We start from the raw sequence: 19,664 nt of genomic DNA, 5'->3' as shown, positions 1-19,664 counted from the left end.
CATTAAGCTTTAGAGCTTTGATGGTGCATTGAAAGTTAAAATATATTGAAGTACTGCCCCTTGCAAGTGGAGGTACAAAGAACAAAGTCTAACATCCTCATCCTTTGGCCCTCTGCACTCACTGTGAGGGGAGTTAGATGTAGTCAGTCATTATTCACAGATTATCTGCTTGCTGATTTGTCTCCTTACTGAAATGCATTTGTAATACCAAAGTCAATACTAGTAGCCAGGGCCAACCAACGCTGTGGTGTAGCAGGTAAAGATGCCGCCCGCAGTGCTGGCATCCCATAAGGGCACCAGTTCAAGTCCCGGCTGCTCCACCTCTGATCCAGCTCTCTGCTATGGCCTGGGAAAGCAGTGGAAGATGGCCCAAGTGCTTGGGCCCCTGCACCCACATGGGAGACCTGGAAGAAGCTCCTGGCTTTGACCTGACCAAGCCCTGGTCATTATGGCTATTTGGAGAGTGAACCAGCAAATGAAGACCTCTCTCTCTCTCTCTCTCTCTCTCTCTCTCTCTCTCTCTGCCTCTGCCTCTCTGTAACTCTACCTTTCTAATAAATAAATAAATCTTTTAAAAAAAATGCTAGGGCCCTTTGGCCACGAGAACACATGCACAGACCAGCAAACACCTTGAGTTGCCCAATGCACTCATTTCTCATTTCTAACAAGACTATGTCTTCTTGTTTAAGTTCTCTTACCATAAGCAAGTACCCCAATCATGGCCTGTGGAGTGCCATGTTTATCATGTGTTAGGGCTTTTCTTGGTAATTTTACTGTTTAAAATGATCCCTGCTATGGTTTGAATCTTTGTCCCATTGGATTTAGGGTTTGGTCTCCAAAGTCTTATGTTAATGGTAGAAACTTTACACAGTCATGGTATTTTTAAGTGGGGCCTTTGTGAGGTGATGGGGTTGGACTGAGTGGTTAGAGTGGAATCACCCTGGTTAAATCCTGGTGACTTTACAAGAGCCCATGTAGACATAGACAGATCCTGACAGGGTCCAGAAATGACTGAAACTAACAATCTTGCCTTCTCCATCAAGGGATGGAGTCTATTTCCCTCTCCTTGACCCTCAGTGTAACTTTGTAACTACCCTGGTGCATAGAGTCACAGAAGGGTACAGCTGCACCTGGCTTTCTCCCCTTCAGGTTTCTTGCCTCGGGAACTCAGCCACCACACTCCGAGGAAGCCCGGGACACACAGAGCTGCCAGCCTGGGGAGGCAGCACTGACTTGCTAGCATGTGGGTGAGTCATCTTGGAAGTGCATCCTTCTGCCCAGTCGAGCCTTCAGTTACAGCTCCAGGCAACACGTGATTACAGCCTCACGAGAAAACTCCAAGCCAGGACTGCTTCCAATTGCTGACTCATAGGAACTGTGGGAGGGGATGGATGATGGTTATTGTTTTTTTAAGCCCCAAAGTTTTGGAGTCATTTGTTAGGCAGCACTGCCTGACCATTACACTCTACAGGTTGTCCTTGGGTTTTTACCTTTATATTCCAAACACAGCTGCTACAGCGCCTGATATCAGATCATTTCTGGCAAGTATGATCATCTTTGGGGCAAAATTCAATTAATCTTATAACAGGCATCAAGAAACCAGAATCTTCTAAACCAAATTCACTGTGGATACAAGATTGCATCACTAAGAGGTACAAGAGTGGCTGAGTTTCCTACTCCTCTCAAGCAGAGCAGAGAGTTACCCTAACCAGTTCAGACAATCCACATAGCTTTGCCACCAGTGAGTTAGCCCACTAACGAAAGCCCACGTGTGGTATCCACAATGCTAACTTTAAAGTCACTGATTTCATCGATGGAAACCTCTTCCTAATAATGAAGCCAACTACAAGGCCTGTGTGTTACGGAAACTTGTAGGAGCTGCTTCCACTGCTTTTGGAGTCTGGGCTTCCTACTCACAATGCTGGCTCTCCATCGCCAGGTGCATTCCCCCTTAGGCCCAACAACTGTACCAAGCACAATGTAACCTGGAGTACACACGCACCATCACACTGCCTATGACAAAGTATCTTAAAGTAAAGCCCAGGGGCAGGTGCTTAGACACCTGCATCCCATATCAGAGTGCTTCGGTTTGAGTGCTGGCTCTGCTTCTGATTCTGGCTCCTTTCTCATACACACCCTGGGAGGTGACTCACATAGTTGGGTCTCTGCCTGATTGAACTGCCGACTGTGGCTCCCTCCTGGCCCAGCCAGCTATCTCAGGCATGTGGGGAGTGAGCTCCGTCAGCGCTACTACTTCCCTTGTTTTTCGCCTGATGGCCTCTCCCTCCTTTCTCACCATCTCTTCCCTGACCCTGCCCCTCTTCCCTCGCTTCCCTTTCATTCTTTCTTTCCAGGTAGAGTGCTTGCTATAATCTCAGATGCCCCTTTCCTCTTCCCTCAAGGACTTCACCGTCTAGTAAGGACATATCAATCACATTCCTTAGGGGTAGGCCTTGTGGTACAATGCTGAAGTCACCACTTGGGGTAGCTGTGTCCTATATCAGAATGTCTGGGATCCAGTCCCTCCTCTGCTCCTGACCCAGCTTGCTGTTAATGCTCCTGGGAGGCAGCAGATGATGGCCCAAGTGCTTGGGGTCTTGCTACCGCATAAGAGACTCAGATTCCCCACTCCTGACTCCTGGCTTTGACCTGGCCCAGCCTAGCTGTTGAGGGCATTTGGAGAGTGAACCAAAGGATAAAAGAGTTCTCTTTTTCTCTCTCTCTTTTTCTCTTTCTCTCTCTGATTCTCTCTGTAATTCTGCCTTTAAATAAATCAATAACTTTTAAAAAAAATTATTATAATTATTACTGTTAGAAAAGGCATGGATACTAAAATGCTAACTGCCAAGCTCAGTAATGAGCTCTCCCGCTATGCCAGGCATCATGCTAAAGGCCTTCCCTGTGTCAGTTCTCTTAACTAAATTCTCACAACACCCTACATGGAGGAACTGCTATTATCCCAGTTTGAGTTACAGAGAAGTCAGCTCCTACCTGACAGAGCCTTTTGAACAAATAAAAAAAAAATCACAGTGTAGTGTGACAAGTGCTACACAGCAGAAGGCACGAGAGCAGGGAGAAGCCGACCAGGAGGACAAAACACGTCTCTTCCCAGAAACATCTAGAAAGATTCTCCCTAGAAGGACCAGTGAAGAAGGGGAGAGTTTTCAGCTGATGGAGAAGAGGCTGATGCATAACTTAAAAAGTGATGAAAAAGGTAAAAAAAAAAATGCCCCTGTCATCTTGTAAAGTGTCACAGTGCAGGAAGTTACTTGAGTTTCATCATCAGGCTGTATGTTAATGATGCAGATACCGTATTCCTTTTTTTTTTTTTTTTTTTTTTTTTTTTTTTTGGCCATACACAAAAAATACTCACTTCATAGTTTCAAATCTTGCTTCATTTCCTCCTTTATGCTAAGTGATGTCACCTATATTTGCTGAAGAGGTATGAGAGTCCCCTCTTAGCCTCTTCCTGCCCTTCCCCAATTTTCTAGTTAATTACGTGCCTTAGCGTTTACATCCTTCACTTAGGAAATAGTCTAAACAGATCTAGGGAAATGCCTTCACTTTCTAGGAATGGCGGCAGCTATGAAGGCCTTAGCTGATTGGTTTCCTCATCTAAGTTCTGGTTTTGAGTTACACTCAGTCACGTGTTTGAGAGTTAGGCAGTGAGTGTGGCAATGCGATGTTCTACAGCTCAGCAATCGTGCCCTCTGCTGCAGTAATAGGAGCCCCGTTTTTCTGGGGGAGCTTCTTCTCCAGCCTCAGTCTATGGGCTTAAGAGTAGTTACCTGGCCAAACAAGGCCACAGACCTGGCAAGCAGGGTCACAGGCATGATCCATGCTGGACCACTGAGCACCAGCCTTGAAACTTTGAGCCTCTTGGGAAAGAGGCACAATTTTCCTACTTTGGATGACAAAGCTGGTGGACATGAGCTTGGTGCTATAGGCACTCCTCTTTGCCCCCTCTTTAGTAGCACCTGAAAAATAAAACAAGCACTGTATCAGTATTTCTGCTCAGGCTGCCTAATGTCCTTCATGGATTTTTTTTCCTACCCACACGTGACGTCACTTCAGTTGGGTCCTGCAGAGGAGCTGATGGGAGACACTGATTACCAACACTGTCATTGATTGGTGCTACCCATACACCTACCTTGAGTCCCCACATCCCAGCTGGGATTCCTTAACTCCTACAACAACTTAGAAATTGCTGTCTTGCCTTTGTGTTGTATTTCTACTTCTAACTCCTGTCCCTGTTCTCTGCCAAGACCTGCCAGCATCGTGGCAAAAACACCTTTTTATGTCTCTGCAAGTACATCTATGCAGTGAACTTGGGACCCTCTCATAGCCAGTAGTGGTGTCTCTATCACTGGGTGACAACCTTTTATGGCCACAGAGCCATAGACTTGCTACCTTACCCTGGACTGCGGTATCTTCGCGCACAAGAATGGAGTGGCAGACTTTGATACTGCACAAACCAACCCCAGTCTCCAGGAGAGCAATTTGGGAGACCTGATTAAGCTCACAGGTGGAATATCCCTTCAAATATGCATCAGCATGTAACCTATCGTTTGCTATGTGGTTATACACGAAGGCCCAGCTGTCTCCCTGCGTTGATTAAACAGCATCATGCCTGATGTCATGATCTTCTGGGACAACAGCCTGATTTGCTGTGGCTCACCTGCAGCTCACTGAAAGTCATGGTTGCTAGCAGCCCGCTGTGATCTTCCTGGACCACATTCCTTTCAGCCAGTTCATTGGTGACATTAACATACCTGAAAGGATCCCTCCCTGGTCCATTCAAAATCTGTAGTCTTCCTGGGCCACTTAAGGAAGAATCATAGCAGGCCTGGTGTTGGTCTACAGATTCCAATTCTACACACCCAATGCTACATCATTCCTCCTGCTAGAAACCAGCCACCAGAACAAAGGCCATTCGTGCTTCCTGGCATTGCCTTATTTGTGGACTAATTGCAAAATCGTCAAGTTGAACCAAAGTTTCAGGCAGGTCTCAACTATGATTGGTTTGTATTTCACACAAGAACTTATAAGCCAATTATTGGGTCGAAGAATGCATTTCCTCATGAAAACAGTGTCTGGGTCTTTAACAAGGGCCTCCAGCCAAGCCACAAGTTCCTACAAGTAGCCATGGTGCCAATAGCACTATTTGAATAACACGCAGTCACTATGCACTGCTTCTATAGGAGAGCTCCTATTGCATTTCATGTTTTAAGGCATAGCTTCAGGAGCACGTTCCTAAGTCCTCACATGCATCCTGGCAGTAGGAGGGAATTACCTCTTTTGATCAAACACTCATTCATTCCCCCACAGATATCTACCGGTGATTTATTTGCACCAGCCACTACTCTAGACTCTGAGGTCATTGCAGTGAATAAATGTCACTCCTTAGATGTGCACTGCCACTGTATCGGAGAGCATCACGGAGAAAGGCCCACCCCACCGCTTCTCCCAGAGTGGCTAGTGTGCCCCAAAGGCCAGTGTCCATATTCCCCTAGAACTCAGAGACACACACCCTCAGAATGTCAGTTTTCTCTCTTAACAATGCCTACATCTAGTCTTCATTTTGCGTCCCACTTTCTTTACTTTCAAATGAGCTTGAAGCAAAGTATAAAGATAAAACACAGTCCCTGGTCTCCTCTGAGGCAAAAATGGTCCTGGGAGGCCCAGTGAGTCAGGAACATTGACAGGGCTGTGGGGAAGGAGATGATGGTGATGCGCCCGTGCCAGAGGACCCACCAGAGCAGTGGGTTTCCGTCACTCCAGAGGCTGAGAAAGAAGTTGCACACTCCGGGGGAGTCTTTCTGGGTCAGGTCACCTGGACTCTGTTGACTGTTCTTTGATTACGTCTTTAAGTAACTGAGTAGCCCGCTGCAAGACTAACATTAGAATGGAGTTTACATATTTACCAGCTCTTAACTATCTCTTATTTAGTCACCCAGAGCACTTAAGGCAGTATTTGTTCATTTTCAACTGCTTCTTATAAGGTGATCTCACGGGTTTTTCCTCCCTCTTGTTATATATATATATATATATATGTGTGTGTGTGTGTGTGTGTGTGTGTGTGTGTGATTAAGGCAGTGTGGAATTACTTGTCCCTTTTAAGAGTATTAAATTTCCATGCTACTTTATACCATCTCCTTTTTCTTCTTAAAAGATTTATTTACCTGGATTAAAACTTTCATTGGTGTAGTGGATAAAGCTACTGTCTGCAATGCCAGCATTCCATACAAGCACCTGTTCATGTCCCAGCTGCCCCACTTCCCATCCAGCTCCCTGCTGGTAGGCTGGGAAAAGCAGTAGAAGATGGCCCAAGTACTTAGGCCCCTGCCACCCATGTGGGAGACCTGGATGAAGCTCCTGGCTCCTGGTTTCAGCCTCCCTCAGCCCATTGCAACCACTTGGGGGAGTGAATCAGCAGATGGAGGACCTCTCTTTCTCTCTGTCTCTCTCTCTCTTTCTCTGTAATTCTGACCTTAAAATAAATAAATAAATCTTTTTAAAAAATTTATATTAGCTTTTTTTAGTGTTTTTTTTTTTTTTTAGATTTGTGAAAGGTCCACAGTAAAAACCAGGGACCTCCCAATGGCATCATCAATAGATTACAAGAGCAGGAGTATCTTTAGTTCTATTGAAAAGTGCACAATCAATGCTAGATCAAAAAAAGGAATAAAATAAAGTCTAACAGTCATGTAGATATTGCTTGAAACTGGCTTTCACTACTGGGGTGCCATATTTTTCCACTGACCTGATACTGGAAGAAGTAAAGCACTCTTCTGAAGACAAGGACAGGGGCTGGCACTGTGGCATAGTGGGCTAAGTCTCTGCCTGTAGTGCCAGTACTCCACATGGGCGACGGTTCGTGTCCCAGCTGCCCCCTTCTGATCCAGCTCTCTGCTGTGGCTTGGGAAAGCAGGAGAAATGGCCCAAGCCCTTGGGCCCCTGCACCTATGTGGGAGACCCAGAAGAAGCTCTTGACTCCTCGCTTCGGATCAGCTCAGCTCTGCCATTGTGGCCATTTGTGGAACGAACCAGCAGGTGGAAGACCTCTCTTTCTCTCTCTCTCTTTCTCTCTCTCTCCCCCCACCCCATCTGTAACTCTACCTCTCAAATAAATAAATAAATAAATAAAAATGTTTCTGGAATACATCTGTTTAACATCATGGGAGGAAAGAATTATATTTGTTGCATTTGGCAATAGTAAATTCAATTTAGACATGTGTGGACGATTAAAAAAAAAAATCCCTTCTCCATAACTTTATTCCCGTGGAGAGTGACTTCCCAGAGACCACTGAAATGAGTCCAGATAGGTGATGTTTGTAAACAGCAGCCCTTTGTCCTCGCCGGAGCAAGGGCTGCTGAATGTCCCAAATCCCAGCGCCAGAAACATGAGACGACGCGCCAGCCCGTGGCACCTGTGTCCAGTCCCACTCTGCCAGCAGGGACCAAACAGGGAGAGAAGTGGAGTTGACTGGGCCTCCCCTCCTTCTTTCACTCTCCCAGGGGAGTAGGATGTGGAAGTCAGACCAGAAGAAGGCAGAAATGAGCCAATGTCCCCTCTCCCATTTTGCAGTCTGAGCCTGAAGAACAGAAAGCGAGCATCTCCCAGGGGACAGCAGCACAACTTCACACGCCCGTTAGGCTGGAGGCTGGAGGGCCTTCGAGTTGGCTTCAAAGGCCAGGCACCTCCCTTCCAGGACTGCAGGGTTCGCACTTCACCAACTTCACTCCCGTCATATGGCTGTGAGATTTCGGACAAGCACCTGAGCCTCACTCTTCTCATTCATAACATTGAGAATAATACACATTCTCCCACTTAGGGCCAAGGACTAAATGAGCTACATTTGCGCAGCATGCCACAGGCAACACCACTGGCGCATGGTAGGCACGCCAGGGACGGCAGCCGATGCTCTGAAGGGCACTACTTGGATTTGACTCACATAAATTACAAAGCCTCTACCCTCTTCCCTGGTTGGAAAGCATCCTTTTCCGTGGAAGCCCAAGAGATTCAGACTGGACGGCTTACTGGCAATGCCATGTCCATAATGCGATGATCGCCAGGACGTTTCTAGCCTCTGTGTCAAGCGCTGTGTTGGCCCTGGAAGCAAGCCTGGCTTCTTGTTTCTGCTCAAGAATGAGCACCAACACTGGTGCTGAGGGACAGAGGCACCAAGGATGCCGGGCAGAGCTGCTACACCCCCTTCTAGACGTTTCCCGCAAGCTGACGTCACGACCCAGGGCAAATAAAAAGTTAGGCAACACTTTTCTTAAGGACCAAGCCACAAGGGGATGGGGAAGGAATGCAATAAAATCCCATGACCGGATGTGAAGCTGGAGGAGTGTGGGACTGGAGGACTGAGCCAATGAGCAGGCATCAGAAGAGCCTGGTCCTGGGCTCATCCCCTGCCCTGAACAGCGGTGTGACCTTGGCCGTGGCCGTCCACCTCCCTGGGCTCCTGGGCTCAGTGGACAAGGCGGGGTGTGGGCTACATCCATCTGAAGGCCTCTTCCAGTCTAGGGTTCCGGTTAAAGAAGAACAAGGAGATGTGAAAAGTGTGTCAGAGAAAGAACAGAGTGATTTTCACCGCAGCCTGAATCCTGAGGTGGCCAGGCTAGACCAAAAGGGTCGTCAGGCAGCAAGTATGAGTGCCTCCTCATCCCCATCCGTTTTTGTTTTTTAAATTCGTTTTTTGACATCCTTGGACTTTCCTCTTGCTCAGCTGAGAGGAAGGACCCAAGCGTGAGAACTCAGCTCCCTGGGGTGTGACTCTGAGCTGCTGGTGAGGGCTGGGCACTCGGGCAGATGAGCCCGCTCGAGCCCGAATAAGGAAATCTGGTCAACCGGCCAGGTCACTGTGACAAAGGCATCACACCAGCCTGCAATAGCCTGAGCAAAAGGACCTCACGGGAACCTCAGCCATATTGTCTGAACTCTGCCCAGCCATCCATCCCTTGAATAGAACATCAGTGTCAGCAGGAGAAGACCATGAGGGAGAGCGAGACAGCCTGTGGTGCCCAGGATCAGCTGAACCGCGGTGTGCCTGTCTCAGGCCCACTGCCCTGCCGCCCACCCTAAAGACAAACCAGCCTGAACTGGCCAAGGCCCTGGGCCTCCCCCTCCCGCAGGGCGGGAGTGTGCTGCCCACACACACGTGCCAGAGGCCGAGGTCTGGGGGATGCCAGCAGGCTGTCTTGTTCAGCCCCTTGCTGCTCTGAGATTTGGTGGGGGGGGCACAAAGTTCAGCCCACTCGCCTCTCCCAGGCCCCTGGGCAGCCCTTGTCTGCCCCCACCCCTGTCAGCCAGGTCATGGCAAGAGGTCTTTCCCCCCTTTCGAAATGCAGTGAATCAGAAATCACAGTGCTCTGTTGGGGTCCCTGTGGCAGGAAGTAGCAGACGCAGGATGCCCTGCCCCCACCACGCTGGGGCAGCTGGCCTTGGGCTGTGGCTTCTCAGAAATGCACTGGGCGAATTCTCGTGCCAACCCTCCAAGGCGTTCTCACCTGGGACAAATGCCACCGAACATGGCTGCCACGACTAGCAGCACAGGCCATTGTGCCACCATGGAGCCTCCGCTTCCACACACACACACAACACCTAAGAAAACACCCAGAGCTGGGTCCAGTTCTCACACCTTGGTGGCTTTCCCCATGCTGTCTGGTCCACCTCCAGCACCCACTCTGGCCTACTGATTTATACTTGTCCTCCCTGATTGCCCAGAGACAGATGGCGTCTCCTGAGTACCTGGCCTGCCTCCGCGGCACACGCACCCAGGGTTCTTGCCCAAGCAGTTCCCAGGTGTGCCCCAAGTGCCCAGCTCCGTGTGTGGCAAAGAAAGAGCTCAACCAGAGACTCTAGCAAATGAGTGCAAAGCAAATTACAATTGTATTTCAGTTATACACAATTATATTGGAGTGTGGTCCAAGGTACTTCCTCCTTCCAATGAATTCGCAGGTACAGGTAGAATATGAATTGCTGCTCCCCCAAGTTCACAACAGGTAGGAGATTTCATGGGGAGAGTCCTTTCCCCACGTAGAGAGGCAAATGCTCCCTGAGAAAGAGTGTGTTATTTGTCCCCATTTGGTTGACTGGATGACTGAGGCAGAAGCATTTCACAGCCAGGGGTCTTGTGTACGTGAGAAACGCAGGGCTAAGGCCAGCTCAGCCTTTACTAACTTCACACTCAGCAAGCGTCTTCAGGGTGCCAGGCACCCTGTGAGGCACAGAAGGAGGTGGACAGGGAGTGTGTGGGGGAGAGACTGACGCGAGACCAATCATTGTGCAATGATCAGCTGTCGTTGATCCTCCAGAGGAAAAGTAGGGACAAGCACAAGAGATCATTTGCGAGGGGAGGGGCCGGGTTGGCGGGCACTTACTCAGGACTTCCTGTGTGTCAGGGATGGCGCAGAGCTAGGACGTGGTCCCCCAGAGTGAGCTCTGAGCAGAGGACTGGGGTTCGCCCACGCACAGGTCCGGCAGCTGTACTATGGCCCTGTTTCCTCCCACAGAAGCCGAGATGATAACACCTACTCCACCTGCCGCCCAGCTCAGTGCAAAGAGCGATGATTGCACTTGGTCTTTTTTTTTTTTTTTTTCAAGATTTTATTTATTCTATTTGAGAGGTAGAGTTACAGACAGTGAGAGGGAGAGACAAAGAGAAAGGTCTTCATTCTCCAAATGGCCGCAACAGCCGGAACTGTGCCAATCTGAAGCCAGGAGCCAGGCGCTTCTTCCGGGTCTCCCACGTGGGTGCAGGTGCCCAAGCATTTGAGCCATCCTCCACTGCTCTCCCAGGCCATAGCAGAGAGAGCTGGATGGGAAGTGGAGCAATCTGGACTAGAACCGGCACTCATATGGGGTGCCTGCGCCGCAGGCGGAGGATCAACACATTGCACCACGGCGCCGGCCCCAACACTTGGTCTTTTTAAAACACTGGAGGGAATCAGCACTGAATGATGGCTTGTCCAGAATTGAGCAGTGATTTCACCGAGCTCAGACTCATTTCCTCAGCCATCATCTTGCGCGTTTTTCAGACCATAGTTGTTTGGCTATTTTCTGAAAGGCGCCAGCACGCTAAAGGCACACATGACTGAGCCGTGGGCTTTCCTCAGAAACACGCAGAGGGCACCCCTCCCTCTTTGGCCCCTCTGCCTTCTCACACCTTCCCTGAGGTGACCAGGGAGAGACATTCGTCTCATGGGTATCTGAGTGTTTCTCTTCCACCCCAGGCCACCCTACCAGGAGGTGGCGTGAGAACCAAGGGGATGAGATGGACCCTGGAGAGCCCCGCATGTCCCAGTAGCTGATGCACTCACCTCGGGTGAGCATTCTCTTATCCTCAGGCTCCTGGGATAAGGAGTGACCTAGAAGGCAGGCTTGCTGGACAGGACTGAGCTGGGGTTGCTTCTGTGGGCCTCTGCCAGGAGGCAACTCAGCATCCAGGGGCCAGAGTAAGCCGGAGTTGGGATGCTGCTCCTGGTGGTGAGCTGCAGGGTGCCAGGAGGGTGGGTCCTCAGGAGCTCTGGGCCTGTGTTCAGGCACCTGTGTCCCTCCTGGGCTGACATCTCTCCATCACAGCCCCCTCCCGCCGGGGACTGCAGGGGACTCAGTCGCAGCCTCTGCCGCACAGAGGAGGGGAAAGGAGTCCAGCCAGTGGCATTGGCATGAGCAGCCCAAAGGGCTCCCTCCAGAGAGGAACCACATAGGAGAGGCCATCTGCAGGGTAGCGGCTGTGGGCACAGCTGGCACTGGGGGAGAGCCAGAGGCTGTGTGGTTCTCAGGACCCTGGCACACCTGCAGCCACGTTAGAGCCGCATCACCTTCCGGGCAGGAAAGGAGGCGCCTGAGGCTCAGAGAGGTGGCTGAGCTGCCTGTGGTCACACAGCACAGTGGTGCCCCGCTCAGCCAGTGGGGCGTGTTTCTGTTATGCCTCCCACAACCCGGAGCCTCCTGCTACAGAGAAGGCAGAAGATGATTACCCGAGGGTGCCCCTTGTATAGCCACTGCCTCCCATTCTGCTCCAAAACCTGAGAAACTGGTTTCCTCTCAGTTGTGAGTGACAGATGAGCCCACCCTCCAGTACATTTGTGACTTGGAGGAACGAGGCCCTGATAAAAGCAAGCTTCTTACAGCAGACCTTCGGGCAGGAGATCTGCAGACGAGGAGTTTGAGGACGCGGATGGTGGCCCATGGTCCTTCCCCACCAGGCCAGGGTCCTCCATAACTGCTTTCCCTGTGCCTGATGTACCAGACCCAGTGCCCTGCACATGGCACGTATTCCAGAAGAGACTCGATGATGGGGGAATGAGTAAGTGGAGGAAGTGAGTCATTCACCCTCTTATTCAAATTATATTCACTAAAAACCAAGTCTCCATCAGGTGATAAGCTGGGCATCAAAGACATTACTGTAAACTAGACAGAGATTAGAGTCTAACACGCGAGTTAGTCATTCAGCAAACTGGCTAAATCATTCCTGAGTTATTGTCGAGCCTAGGTGTGCTGTTAAGGAAAATGACCCGGCTGTAAGTTCTGACCATGTGGCGAGCAGCTCTAATCTGTGATCTAATTTTGTTATCTGGCCATAATATTGCCAGATTAATTTTTTGTAAATTCACTTAGGTGGGTTTTTTTTTAACACAACGTATACATCATGGGCTTTTCCAATTCAAAAGCTATATGTAATGTGCACAAAGGAAAGCCAAGGCACACGTATCACATCTCTAGAGAATCAGGTTTCAGTTCCCCAAAACTAGGGTATCCCCACCAGTCTATCCCTTGATTCACATTTTAAAGTTCAAAATAGCTCCTGCAATATTACAGTTGTATAAAAATCATGAGTCTGGAAATACTAAAAGGAAATCATAAAATAAGAATGGTAGTTATTTTAAGTGTCATGATTAAGGGTGAACTTTTTACTGTTTTCATTCTTTAAAGTTGTATTTAATGAATGATTATCACTTTGTAACAAATGAACGTTTTAAAACCTTTTTAAATATGTGATAAATTATCTCATTTTCCTTTTGTACCTATTGATTTTGCAAAATTTATATTTAGTGGAGGTTTAGTAGGCATCTAGATTTAGTAGATGCTCACAAGGTCCTTCTTTTCTCTCTCCATTATGTATTTCTCTTTTACAATTTTTATTTATTTATTTAAGAGAGTCAGAGAACCCCATACTCTTGCTCACTCCCCAAATGCCCACAATGGCTAGGGCTTGGCTCAGTTATAAATTAGGAGACAAGAACTCAATCTAAGACTCCCACTTGGGTGGCAGGAACTCAATTACTTGAGCTCTCACTGTTGCTTCTCGAAGTTCACATTAGTGGGAAGCTGTATTCAGGACCAAAGCTGGTCCTCAAATCCAGGTACCCCAACATGGCATGAGAGCATCCTAACTAGCAGCTTAACTGCAAGGTCAGACACCCACACCTACTATCTATGAAGGCATAGATGGATGAATTTGAATCCCAAGTCAATAAGACCAATATATGAAAATTTTTTCTTAAAGTGCTGAACTCTTATATCAAATTGAGAAGCTTCTGCACTGCAAAAGAAACACTCGGCAGAATGGGAGAGTATATTTGCAAACTATGCAACTAATAAAGTATTAATATCCAGAATATACAAAGAGCTCAAGAAACTCAACAAAACAAACAACCCAGTAACGAAATGGGCAAAGAAGTTGAACAGGCATTTTTCAAGAAGAAATCCAAACAGTTAACAGACACATGAAAAAATGCCCAGGATCGCTAGCCATCAGGGAAATGCAAATCAAAGCCACAATGAGGTTTCACCTCATTCCAGTTAGAATGGTTTTCATACAGAAATCTAAAAACAACAAATGCTGGTGAGGATGTAGGGGAAAAGTACCATAATCCACTGTGGTGGGAATGTAAACTGGTAAGACCACTATGGAAGACAGTATGGAGATACTGCAGAAATATGAATATAGACCTACCATATGACCCAGTCATCCCACTCCTGGGAATTTACCCAAAGGAAATGAAATCAGCAAATGATAGTTATTTGTACACCCATGTTTATTGCAACTGAATTCACAATAGCTAAGATATGGAATCAACCCAGATATCTGTCAATTGAAGACTGGATAAAGAAATTATGGAATGTGCGCACCATGGAATACTACACAGCAGTAAAAGAAAAAGCTGAAATTCTGTCTTCTGCAACAAAAGGGATGCAACTGGAAACCATTATACTTTGTGAAATAAGCCAGTCCCCAAAATACAAATACCATATGTTCTCCCTGATCTGTGGTAACTAATGAAGTACTTAAAAGGTAATCTATAGAAGTGAAACTGACACTTTGCGATGCAATAACTGAACAGCCCTTGTCTCTACTGTTGAGGAACAGGTTTTTTTTTTTTTTTTCTTAGTATTTATTGAACTCTTTACTTAGTGTAGAGCTAATCTTGTGTGTATAAAGTTAATTGAAAGTAGATCTTGGCTGGCGCCACTGCTCCATAGGCTAATCCTCCGCCTGCTGGCACACCGGGTTCTAGTCCCGGTCAGGGCGCCGGATTCTGTCCTGGTTGCCCCTCTTCCAGGCCAGCTCTCTGCTGTGGCCAGGGAGTGCAGTGGAGGATGGCCCAAGTGCTTGGGCCCTGCACCCGCATGGGAGACCAGGAGAAGCACCTGGCTCCTGCCTTCGGATCAGTGCGGTGCGCTGGCCACGGCGGCCACTGGAGGGTGAACCAACAGTAAAGGAAGACTTTTCTCTCTGTCTCTCTCACTGTCCTCTCTGCCTGTCAAAAAAATTAAATAAATAAAAAAAAGAAAAAAGAAAGTAGATCTTAGTAAAAAATAAAACTGGGAATAGGAGAGGGAGGAGGAAGAAGGATGGGAGTGTAGGTGGGAGGGAAGGTAGGGTAGAAAGAATCACTATGTTCCTAAATTGTATTTAGGAAATGCACGAAGTTTATATAACTTAAAATTTTTTTAAAAAAAGTGATGAACCCTGATTTTCTGGATAGTGACCAAAGTCAAGACCTTTGATTTTTCTTTAAAAAGACTTATCAAGGGGTCAGTTCTGTGGCACAGCGGGCTAAGCCACTGCCTGTCACTCTGGCATCCCATATGAGCATCAGTTCTAGTCCTAGCTTCTCTACTTCCAGTCCAGCTATCTGATAAGTCTCCTGAGAAAGCAGCAGTAGATGGCCTGAGGGCTTGGGTCCCCGTCACCCACATGGGAGACCCGGATGGCGTTCCAGGCTCCTGACCTCAACCTGGCCCAACCCTGGCTTGTTGCAGCCATTTGGAAAGTGAACCAGAGGAAAGAAGATCTCTGTGTCTTCCTCTCTGTTTGTAACTCTGCCTTTCAAACAAATAAATAAGCCTTTAAGAAAAAAAAATTTACCAAGAGCTTGTTCTAATTGTCATATTTAGTTCTTGGCTATTTTGTTTGTGAACATGAGTTTTGAATATGGTAAATGGATTGAATTAAAGGTCAAATGTTTGAATACATTCTAAGATTTATGATTTCTCAAAATTCTGTTATTTAAAAGTTATCTGTTTCTTATCTAAAGCAACACCCTGCAGGCTTCTCCAGAAATCTTATTATCAACAAATATTTGGATTTCATCATAATATTTGTTTTTTTATTTGCAATTTTATCTCCTTTGGAGTCCTTCTGTGATCTGTTTGATTGTTATGACTAATAAGTAAGAAAAGATTTGCTAAAATTCTTTAAATATTACATTTAGGAGGGTCATTAGTGGCCACTTAGTCCAACATCCCACCCAATGCAGGAATCCACTTTTGTGCCTTCCTGAATACTTTATGTTCTGGGAATCTCACTGCTTCCAGTGGGCCCTGGTTTGTTTGTAAAAGATGCTATCTAAAATATATCCAACATACAAGAACCTTTCATTTTGCTTACACGTGCACTCCTAACCCCCAGCACAGAAACAATGTTCAATAAATGGGGATTTTGAATTCATCCGTACATTCAGTATTTGCATTGAATATCTACATGGTGGTAGTTTGGAAGCATTGAAAGTACAGCGGTGGACAAGGAAGACAAAGTTCCTGGTCCAGGAAGTGTTTCCATTCTAGCTGGAATTAACCATCCATCTGTGTCTCCCTTTGTTATTTAAATCAGACACATCATCAGTGGGCAGCAGGCGGGGGGGGGGGGGGGGGGGGGGGGGGCGGCACAGGGCAGGTTGAGGAATATGCAGGGATTACTTGTATATTCCTAGAAATAACGCCGGGGAGGGTTAGACTTCCTTCCAGGCTTGGCTAGTGGGTGTTCTAAGTCAATATTGCTTGGACATCAAAGAAATATAGGGGTCAACATTTGTGGCAAAGGAGATCAAGCTACTGCTTGTGATAGCAGAGCCCCATATTGGGGTGCCACTTCCTATCCAGCTTCCTGTTAATGTCCCTGGGAAGGCTGCAGAAGATGGCCCAGGTATAGGGGCCCCTGACACCCATGTGGGAAACCCAGAATTCCTAGCTCCTGGCTTGGGCCTGGCCCAGACCTGGCTATTGCAGGCTTTTGGGGAGTGAACCAGTGGATGGAAGACTTCTCTCTCTCTCAGTCTCTCCCCTATCTGTTGCTCTGCGTTTCAAATAAATAAATTTTTAAAAACTAAAAGAAATGTAACCCTATTTAATTCCTAAAGCTGTTGGAGAAGGAGATCCAATAGAGATAGAGACACATTAGCACATACACTTATGATCTTCCACTTATCATAAATGTATAGATATATCTGAGTCTATACACATGCACATAGTTACGTAAAAAGTCTTCAAAAAGTTCATGGAAATGTATAATTTAAAAAATGCATTTATTACTTTTGCATTAAAATAAATTCATATTCATTTAATATTTTAAAATTTATTTGAGAGACAGAGAAAGGGAAACAGAAATAGACACAGAGAGCTCCCATCCACTGATTCACTCCCTCAATGCCTACAACAGTAGGGGCTTGGCCAGGGCTAGAGCTAGGGATCAGGAAGTCATGTCAGGTCTCCCACGTGGCTGGCAGGAACCAATTCACTTGAGTCATCACTGCTGCCTCCCAGGGTCTGCATTAGCAAAAAGCTGGAGATAGAGCTGAGAATCAAACCCGGCGTTCCCAAGTAGGACATGGGCATTTTAATGCCAAACATTTGGTCCCAAACTTATCTTTAAATTCTGTTTTCCCATGAACTTTATATATACACACATTTATTCTGATTAAGACATGTATATAAACATAAAAATGGAAGGATATCCACCTAACTTTTTAAATGATCATCCCAGGTGGTAGGATTATAGATTCATTCTTTGTTTGTTTGTTTTTATATAATGGGCACATTCTCTTCAATAAATAAGCATTGCTCAAGTAAGTAAAATAATTTGATAAACGCAAGCAGTGCACAGCAGGTCCTGCCAATGAGCTGTGCTCTCTGCGCCAGCACTTTTTCCTTGCTGATGCCTCTTGTCTCTCCCTTCTCCTCCTTCCCAACTTCCTGGCCTGGCAAATAAAGTCTCAGCTCAACTACCATCTCCAGTGGCACATTTCCTTGATGCGTTCCTGCCTCAGGGCCCTGCGCCCTATTTTGTGTGCCTGCAACTCTGCATTGCCTGCCCACCTGGTGGTGCACACCCTCAGGCCTGCTCTGCGGTGCCTCAGCTTCAGACGGCTGTTGGGAGGTACTTGATGAATGCCTGGGCCTCACCTAGGTCACCGCTACACCTGCTCACTGCTTCCTTCTCCGAAGTTCAGATCCCATTGCCCCTCCTTGCAAACCCCTGATGGCACACAGCAAGGAAGGAAGAGAGTGCAGCGCCTTGGGGCGTTGGAGAGCCTCCGTAATATGGAGCAGTTCAGCTTCTCAGCCTCTTTGCTCTCCTTGGTGTCCCCTCAGGGCCACTCATCCAGGCTTCAGACAGCTCTGCTATTCCTTCAAACCAAAATGCTTTTCCCATCTCCACCCAAGAAATTCCTAAAAAATAGGCCACCATTGTTGTGATGTGCTCATCAAAATCTCTGTCAGAAGCAGATGCAGGGTGTGGCCATTCACTTTTGCAGCTAAGACATCTGCATCCTCTGTCAGAGACCTTGACTTCACTTCCCAACTTTGGCCCCGATACCAGCTGCCTGCTAAGGCACACCCTGGTGCTGGTGGGTCAAGTAGTTGGGTATTGGGTTCCTGCCATCTACATGGGAGACCTGGATTGGGTTCCCAGCTCCCGGCTTTTTGTCGGCATTTAGGGCATCAGCTAGCAGATGGGAACACTCTCTCAGTCTCTCTCTCTCTATATATATATATATGTGTGTGTGTGTGTGTGTGTGTACCCATAGATAGATAGATCTCCTCTCCCTACAGCCTCCTCTCACCCCATTAAAAAAAAAAAAAAGTGAGTTTTTTTTTTTAAAGAAGCAGCTGCGATCTCTTGTTCTCGCACTTTGTTGGAAGCCCTATTTAGCCCTATCCAGCATGGCTCCAGCATACACATCTGTCCCTGCTGTCAGACAGAGGTGAGCTCTGAAGGCAGGAGTCACGCCACCCTGTTTCTAGGTCTTCGTGTGCTTGTACTCACTGAGGCTCTACTGGCTGTAAATGGTTTAGAAATGAAAATGTCTAATGTCCCTCCTACAGCAAGTTTCCCGGAGAGGGCTACACAAACTACTGTGAATGATTTTAAAGCAGGAAATGAAAGAAAGAAGATCCAGGAAAGAGTGCAAAATGGGATCATTGTCAATCAAGCAAAGAACAAAACCATGCACGTCAAATCTCTTTCAGATCAATGTTGAGGAATTGAGTTTATGAAAGTTCTCTTCTTTTGTTGCACCAGATTCAAACTCATAAGGCCTTGGTTCTCTTCTTGGCATTGCTTCTGATTAGCTCTGTGGAAGTCATTCCCCAAGGTGAAGGTGACATAATGTATTTTAATTGGGCATAGCTATGTGCCAGGTACCCTGCCAGGTGCTAGAGGCAGGAGGCTGAAAGAATCCAGACACACGACATCAATTTCAGGTGTATCCTTTGGTGATTTTTTTTCTCTCTTTCAATAGCTGCAGTGCCATCTAATGCCAGCTGCCCTGTCTGGTCTGTGATTGGGGGAAAGAGGAGAGAGCACACTTTTCTTTACCTTAGCACACATTCCTTGTCCCCAACCCTTCCAGGCCCTGCACTGTTAGGGACACACAGGGAAGGCCAGGGAAGGGTCACTTGGGCTCTCAATGCAGGGTTAATCTCTTTAGTGGAGTGTGGGAGGATTGGTTTGTCTACCTGTGAAAACTCCAGTGAGTCCCAATTTTTGTGGACTAATGAAGGAAATCCCAACCCAGTCATTTTGAGAATTCTGCCTTGACTCAGGATTTTATGTACCAAGGCCAAAAGGAGGCCTGTCCAATCCTAGGTTGTCTCTAATTAGCATGCGGCAACCTGTTGGCCCAGGTGGCTGGGTGATAATTCTCCGTATTCTCTTGTGAGTCTGTAACACCTCAGGAGTTCTTCTCTAAAGTCTTGTCACCTCCTCCCCAGTTCCCAGGAATCTGCTTCTTACCTTGGCACTCTTTACATACCTGACTGGCCTCTGACTTCATGGCTCTAGAACTGATGTCTGGCTTCCACTTTGTACAAATCCCCTTACAAGAAATTTCAAGGCTTGGTTTCCTGATTAAAATAAAGGGTTGAA

General features: G+C 47.2%; 1 long non-coding RNA gene across 5 annotated transcripts in view; it reads right to left on the bottom strand.

Annotated features, from left to right (window-relative positions):
* Positions 1 to 19,664, bottom strand: part of LOC127493417 (uncharacterized) — a 63,326-nt gene that overhangs the window by 32,583 nt on the left and 11,079 nt on the right. For all 5 annotated transcript variants that reach the window (XR_016237181.1, XR_016237179.1, XR_016237180.1 and 2 more), the window contains one exon: positions 19,552 to 19,642. This is a non-coding gene — a long non-coding RNA (uncharacterized LOC127493417). The remainder of the gene's footprint in view (positions 1 to 19,551; positions 19,643 to 19,664) is intronic.

This window comes from Oryctolagus cuniculus, chromosome 7 (genome assembly GCF_051225735.1).
Source record: "Oryctolagus cuniculus isolate XC-2025 breed Fujian yellow rabbit chromosome 7, ASM5122573v1, whole genome shotgun sequence".
Classification (NCBI taxonomy): Eukaryota; Metazoa; Chordata; class Mammalia; order Lagomorpha; family Leporidae; genus Oryctolagus; species Oryctolagus cuniculus.
Note: the sequence above shows the minus strand (reverse complement) of the source record. Positions and strands in the feature narration are given on the sequence as shown.